Below are 7,965 nucleotides of genomic sequence, written 5' to 3' on the forward strand. Positions count from 1 at the left end.
CCTCCAAATAAATGTTTTACACGTTGGCCATTAAGAAGAAAGGTTTGGCCCCCTTTTTCGATTAACTCTATTGCCCCATGTGAGGTTACCTATTATATTGTATATGGACCTGTCCATCTTGATTTAAGCTTTCCAGGGAATAATTTTAACCTTGAGTTGAATAGCAGTACTTTTTGTCCTGCCAAAAATTCTCGCTTTCTACTCTTTGCGTAATGTTGAAGTCTACTCCTCTCATTGTACATCTTAGTATTTTTATAAGCTATAAATCTGAAATCTTCCAATTCTTGGAGTTTTAATAGTCTTTCTTTTTTAGCTAATTTTGAATCCAGATTTAATTCTTTGATCGCCCAACATGCCTTCCTCTCCAATTTGATTGGTAAGTGACAATTCTTACCATAAACTAGCTTATATAGGGACATGCCTAATGGAGTCTTATATGTTGTTATGTACGCCCACAATGCATCGTCTAACTTAGCTACCCAATCTTTCCAGCTTGGGTTTACTATTTTTTCTAAAATCTGCTTTATTTCTCGATTAGATACTTCTATTTGCCTATTAGCCTGTGGGTGATATGTCATTGTCATCCTATGCCTTATGATATGCTTATCCAATGTTGTAACACCCTATACCTGGCCTAGTTGCCAGGCCCAAATCCGGGATGTCCCACCACCATCTCATCTCATATACAATAAGTAAAAGTTCATTCTAAATGAAGTGTCTTCCATTTTAGTATTTGTATAGGTTTTAAGTCAACTAATTTTGTCAATTATCAATGTTAAATGCTAACCATACATCAAACAAACATAAAAATGGGTATACATCAAGCACTAGAATCACTCAACAAAGTTTCACAAAAGTGTTACATAGGTATCGATACTAGGGGAGACGTATCAATATTTCCTTTAAGTTGTATCGATACCAAACTTGCTTTCTGTTTCTCACCAAAATCGCCAAACGTCAAAAACTATCAGTACCTTTCCCAAGGTATCGATAAATTTACCCCCGAGTATCGATACTCGGGCTAAGGTATCGATACCAATTCTATATTTTGACTCCCTACACTTTCGAAGTTACAGAGGTATCATTTTTTAAAAACCAAATATTGATTTATTTGCTCTAAACTATAAAATCTTATCCCACATCAACATTAAAACCATTCAAACTTAATCCTAAACAACATGCTTCATTCACCTAGTTAAAGAAACATCAAAATATCTGAAATAGTAGTCCCAATGTCATGTTCAAGTCCATAAACTTCCAAACATAAATAGCACGCAACCAACCCAAAAATCCACTTAGCATAACTGATATAAAATCTACCACATTCGCCTATCACATTGCCTTTATTCCCTAAACATAAAAAAGCATATAACACCTACTAATAGAAGCTAAATAATCAGCTTGGATCACTCCATTGATGGCCACACCGCTCACACCGGCACTACTTATATGCAATGATTAAAAAGATGTGGGTGATCTTAACAAGCTCAGTGAATGTTTAGAATAACCACTACGTCAACAAGTAATTATGCATCAACAAAGAAGACATGCAACAAAATCATAGCATCTTCTACTCCTATGTCATATTTTACGCAGTTAATCATCTTTCATGAATATTTACATATTAATTACATGAATGCTTAAGCATATATTTCAGCATATATCAGTAACATTTAATCACATTCAGTCAATTTTTATCACAATTTGGCTCTTGAGATTATGAAACATAAAGTGGACTCTATCACCACACATTGGATACGCGGATCTCCATCACACCATAATGACTGAAAGAGTCAAACATGTCCCATAAGTGAAGCATATAGCTAACACTCTCCAACACAACACATACATATATCCCGGTGAATGGAGCCAAAGGTGGGTACTCACATACAACATGTCTCTGGGCTTCAGCGCCCCACATATATCACAACACAAATATGGGTACTCACAATCCAATGGCATGCCAACTATATCCAACGGTCTCATAAGGTCATAAGGCCAAAATATCCACATTTTTATCACATATTTACTTACTGATTTTTCACACATATTCACAGCATATTCACATTAGTAGCACAATATAATCTCTGTTATATGACCTGGCAACATATCCACTTATATACTGTCACATGGCATGAATAACATACCCTCATATTCACTTTCACAATAGACATCACAAGCTTATAGCACATATCGTAGCATATCATATATGTTCATGATTCCACAATTTCCCAAATTCACAAGCAAACATATTTCATATTTAATCATAGGTGCAAGAACACTTACACTTAGAATTTAGAGTAGGGGTTTAGGCTACCTCTAAATTCCCAATTGCACAATGAATCATCTACGAGCGGTCCCAAAACACTCACTAGAAATATACTTTCACCGAAAAGCTGAAAGCTTAGACAAGCTTTTCTTCGCCTCTGTCTCTACTCGTTGAAGGTCCTATAGACTCCGAAACTTCAATAAGACAAACCACAAAAGCACACAATCAAAAATCACACAATCAAAAATCAGCCATTGACTCACCTTAAACAATAAAAAACAATAGCCTAAGCTACGTTCGCTTTTAATTAAAACCTTCAACATGAAAAAATTTAAATTCAAATATCTCAACCTACACTTAATTTTTTCACACGAAACGAATTCTGTTCATCTACATAATCATCTATGACTAATTCCCAACGTTTAAAGTACACAAAACTACATGTTTTAACGTATCGGCATTTTTCGACAAGTTTTGGCCATTATGACGAAAATTCATTAAAACTCGAGAATTCTTCAACAAAACTTCAAAGTAACTTAAGAAAACTTCTATTTATATTAAAAAAAGTTGAAAAAAACTTTAAAACCAAATTTTAATCCACAAACCCGAAATCCAACATTGATGATCAAAATTTTAGTATTTATGTAAAACATGCATTTTAAGAGCTAGAAATCCTATTTAAAATTCTAGATGACATTTAAAACTAATAGAAAGATGATTGGTTACCTTGAATGCAAGAAAAACAAACTTTGGTGAAATTCTTGGAAAATCCATTCTTGAAAAAGATAATCAAATTAATGAAGTTTTTGGGTGTTTTCTTTATTTCAATGGAGATTTATAGTTCCAGAGATGCTAGAAATCAGGAAGGATTAGGAATTAGAAGTAAAAATAAATTGGGGGAGAATAGGAGAATAAGGGACGGCACAAGCATATATAAGGAAAAAACTAACGTGAAACCAAATTACAAAAGAGGGTTTTTAGGTTGAAATTTAAAGTTTGGTCAAATTGCTTCATAAAAACTCTTAATTTTTACTCTGTTACAAATCAGTCCTATTTCCAAAATTAAAGATATTTAAAACTAATTTTTAGAAATTGTTTTAATATCCTAATAGTCATTGTCAAAAACATTATTAGTTACCAAACTTACAAAATTTTGAGCACGTAAAGGCTAAAATTCCTAAAATACCCTAAAAAATTCTAGGCCCTATTTTGGGTTATTATAAATACTACTTCGAACTATTTGCTACAAAATTAAGATCCTTCATCACTGACCAGTGTTCGTGATGTACCAAACCTGGTGAATATGTTTTTTCTTGAGGAATCTTACTACAGATTTTGTATCATTAGTAGGTAGTGCGAAACTTCGACCCATTTTGTGACATAATCTACAGCTAAGAGAATATACTGATTCTCGAAAGAACTCGAAAAAGGTCCCATGAAATGAATTCCCAAACATCAAACACTTCGACTTCAATTATTCCTATTTGCGGCATTTCATCCCTTTTAGATACATTCCAAATTCTTTGACACCTATCATGTGACAACCCAATTTCGACCCTAATCGGGCATAGTGGTTCCGGGACCACAAATCTGAGTCAAAAAATATTTTAATATTACTTTGGGAATTTACTATGTGTGAATTTGATTGTGTGAAATTTTCGTGTTTAAATTTTGTTGTTTGAGTAACTGATTAAATAAAAAGTACCTAATCGCGTAAAAATAAAAATTTAGGGGTTAAAGCTAAAAGTATCTATTTGTTGTTGTCTTTTTATTTGGAAGGTTTAAACATGCAATTATACCACTAAATAGTTAGTGGATGGCTAAGGACAAAACTAACCTTATTATATATATAAGTTATATTTATTTAAATAAGGCTAAATTAGTAATTAACAAATATTATAATATAAGATAGTTAAAAGCATCAAAACATTAGATTATTATCATCTTTCTTAGCCGAAACCAAGAAGGAAGAAAGCCATTAAAGCTTAGTCAATTTTCGGCGATATTCAAGCTTAAATTCAAGGTTCGTTTTTGTTCGGTTTTCGATAATTTTTACGTTTTTGAGATCGTTGCTTCGAATACTTTAAAACCCATGCCTTAATTTTATGAATTGTTGATGATTTTGAAATGTACCATTGATGAATGCTTGAGCTTTGTGATAGTTGATGATGAAATATGAAAGATATGTGAAAGATTAATATGTTTTGTCTTTGAATTTTTGATGAATTTGAGTAATTAGGGTTAAATTGTACAAATAAATTTTTAAGGGGTTAAAATGTGAAATAAATGAAATGTGTAGGCTTGTAAAGATACTAGGAATATTCGGCCCTAAAGGAGTGTAGTCAAATTTTGTGTATTTTGTGTTTTGAGCAAAAAGGACTAAATTGCAAAAAGTGTAAATTGTTAGGGGCAAAATGGTAATTTTCCCATTTATGTATTTTTGGATTTAATTGAACGTTTTGATGAATAAAAAGGTTAAATTTGAATATGTTTAGATCGAGAAACGAAGAAAACGGATTTGGATCGGGGAAAAAACGAAAGTAGTTGAATAGTCGATCGTGTCCGTTGATATCCGAGGTAAGTTTATTAGCTATTTAATTTTATTAAATCAGTTTATATTACATGTATGAATATCAAATGTATTTATGTTGAGTTAAAATTAAAAGTATATAAATCGAATGAGAAGTATGAAAATTATGTATATATATGTGTTAGGTTCGAATGAGTATGAATATACAAATATATATACATCAATGTCTTTGTAAAGAATTTAGGTATGGAACTATAGGCATGTGATGTATTGAACATAGGTATGTATATATGTCAATAAAGTTTTAATTTAGTTAATGTTAATTGTTTTATATGTTTACATGATGTTCGAATAGATATATATAAAGATATATATATATATATGTATGTATCAAATATTTGTATAAGTTGGATTGAATAAGCATATATATATATGAATAAATAATTATATTGAGTATAGGTATGAAATTATATTTATATATATGTGTGTTAATTTGAATATGTATGTGTATAATGTATAAAAGTACAAGTTCTTGTTTGAATATAAGCATAGAGTAATATATATTTGTTAGATTCGAATATGTATATATGTACATGTATAAGATCTTGTATTGAAAAGGTATATGAAATTATATAGGTATATATGGAATTCAAATGTTAAATGTACATAGTATATTATAAGTTAAATCTTATGATATTAGTAGTGGAATCTAAAGTATGAGGTTATATATATATATATATATATATATATATATAAATGTGTTTCGGTTGAATTATTGAATTATTTAAGTTAGATTTGATGATTGGGATTTATATATATCCATGTGTTTTAAAGATATAAGTTATGAATATTGAGCTGAATTTTATGTGGATTTTATATACAAATATGAGATACAACTTCTGTGAATTGAGATTCTTTTGTTAAAGATCAGTACCAATCAGATTTATTACCAGTGAAATTATTCAGACTATACGTCTAGCAGGCTAAGTGTCGGTGATCTGAATCAGGTTATAAACCTAGCAGGCTAAGTGCCGGTGATCTGAATCAGGTTATAAACCTAGCAGGCTAAGTTCTGGTGATCTGAATCAGGATATAAGCCTAGCAGGGTAAGTGCCGGTGAATCTGTTAAATTAAGTGATTATATGCATTTGATATATATATATATATATGATTTTGGTTATATGTAATGGATAAGTATATGAACATTTATTTATATGTATTTTATGAGCATATAAATGTTTGGGTCTATGTGTTTAGTGAATAGGCACATATATTGGTTGTTATGAAAATTGTTGAATATACATGTATGCATTCGGCACATGTGGATTAGAAGTATAAATGTGCATTTGGTTCATGTAGTTGATAAGTAAAAATATAAGCTTTTGACTTATGTATTTGAAAGATCATAGATATGCATTCGATGAAATGAAAATGATAAGTATATTAGAAATTAGTATATGCAATTAATGATTATGTCTGTAACTTGATTATAAGAATATAATGTTTATACATATGTTCGTTTATATGTATTTTAGATATGCTATAAACTTACTAAGCTATAAAAGCTTACTTTGATTGTTTTTGTCCATTTGTTTTATAGTTAAAAACCAAGCTGCAGACTCGGGGATCGTTAGCGAAGATCATCACTCTATCTACTATCTCGGTATTAAAACGTTTAAATTTTAACTTATGGCATGTATAGGCTAAATAAAATTTTGGGAGTCGTACTTTAATGTACTGTATATATATAATTAATAGCCATATGAAACTAGCTTATTTTTCTTACGGTTTAACTGAACTGAAATGTTATGTTTTGTTATAAAAGGTTTAAGTAAAATTTATAGTTATACTTACTTCATATTTGACTAATTTAATATAAATGTAAAATTCTTGAATTCAACTGAATGTCTGCATTAAGTTGCGTTTTATCTGGTAATGCTTCGTAACCCTAATTTATCAACGTATACGGGTTAGGAGTGTTACATATCACATCTTTGGACGAATTCATAAGCATCTCTATTCATTGTTGGCCAATAAAACCCTGATAATAGTATTTTTTGAGTTGCCATTTTTCCACCAAAATACCTCTACAAGGATGTGTGACAACCTTGTAAAATATCTTGGATCTCTTCCTCTACTGCACATCATAGGACTAATTAATCTACACATTGTTGAAACACATAAGGTTTTTCCCAAACATAATTCTTCAATTCATGAGCTATTTGTTTTTTCTATTGTCAAGATGCCTGTGCTGGGAAGACCCCCTTGCAATGTAATTAACATAATCTGCATACCATTGTGTTAGATGCTTATCGTGACTTGATTGATCAATGTCTACTTTGAATAACTGTTCATCTGCAAAGGTTCCATCATGTCTTCAATTTCCTCCTCTTGTAAAAGGTTTTCAATTATGGATAGGTGATCTACAATTTAATTCTCAGTCCACTTCCTGTCCATTATCTATAAATCAAATTCCTAAAGTAATAAAACTTATCTCATTAGTCTAGATTTTGTTTCTTTTTTCTTCATGATGTATTTTGGCGCAGAGTGACCAGTATACACATATACTCAATTTTCCATTAAGTACGGTCAAAATTTTTCACACGCAAACACTACTGCCAAGATCTCTTTCTCAGTTGTAGTGAGTTGCATTGTGTAAAATTCAATGTTTTTCTAGCATAATGAATAGCACCAAATAAATTATTCCACTTTTGTCCTAACACTGCACCTATTGCATAATCACTAGCATCACACATAATACTAAAAGGTTCTGACCAATTTGGGGTAATGATTATAGTAACAGATATAAGTTTTTCTTTTATTACCTCAAAAGCTCTGACACAGCTTTGGTCAAATACGAAACGTGTCTCTTTTTTGAGATTATCTTCCAACTTTACAGTCCAGACTTGCTTGGGGTAAAGGTGTTCATGAATGGGCAATACCAATTTTAGGTTAATTCCCACCTTGATGACTTCCCAAGGTTGTTAAGCCTAAGGTTTGTTTCACGTTCTTCATTTTCCAAATAACTGATCCATTGAGTAACCCTACAAAATAGTTAAGAGATCATGCCTCCACTCGCTAATTCCCCATAAAAGGATCAACTCAACACAGAAAGAGTGGAAGAATTGATAATAGGGAATGAAGTGGAATAGAAAGTTTCGGAAAG

The 7,965-nt window shown here is 31.1% G+C and overlaps 1 long non-coding RNA gene across 1 annotated transcript; it reads left to right on the forward strand.

Moving 5' to 3' along the window:
- Positions 1-4,802: 4,802 nt before the first annotated feature.
- On the forward strand, positions 4,803-6,652 carry LOC128033624 (uncharacterized). Its single transcript, XR_008189607.1, has 2 exons — positions 4,803-4,846; positions 6,400-6,652. It is a non-coding gene; the product is annotated as an uncharacterized LOC128033624 (long non-coding RNA).
- The last annotated feature ends 1,313 nt before the right edge of the window (positions 6,653-7,965 follow it).

The sequence above is a fragment of the Gossypium raimondii genome, chromosome 10 (genome assembly GCF_025698545.1).
Source record: "Gossypium raimondii isolate GPD5lz chromosome 10, ASM2569854v1, whole genome shotgun sequence".
NCBI lineage: Eukaryota > Viridiplantae > Streptophyta > Magnoliopsida > Malvales > Malvaceae > Gossypium > Gossypium raimondii.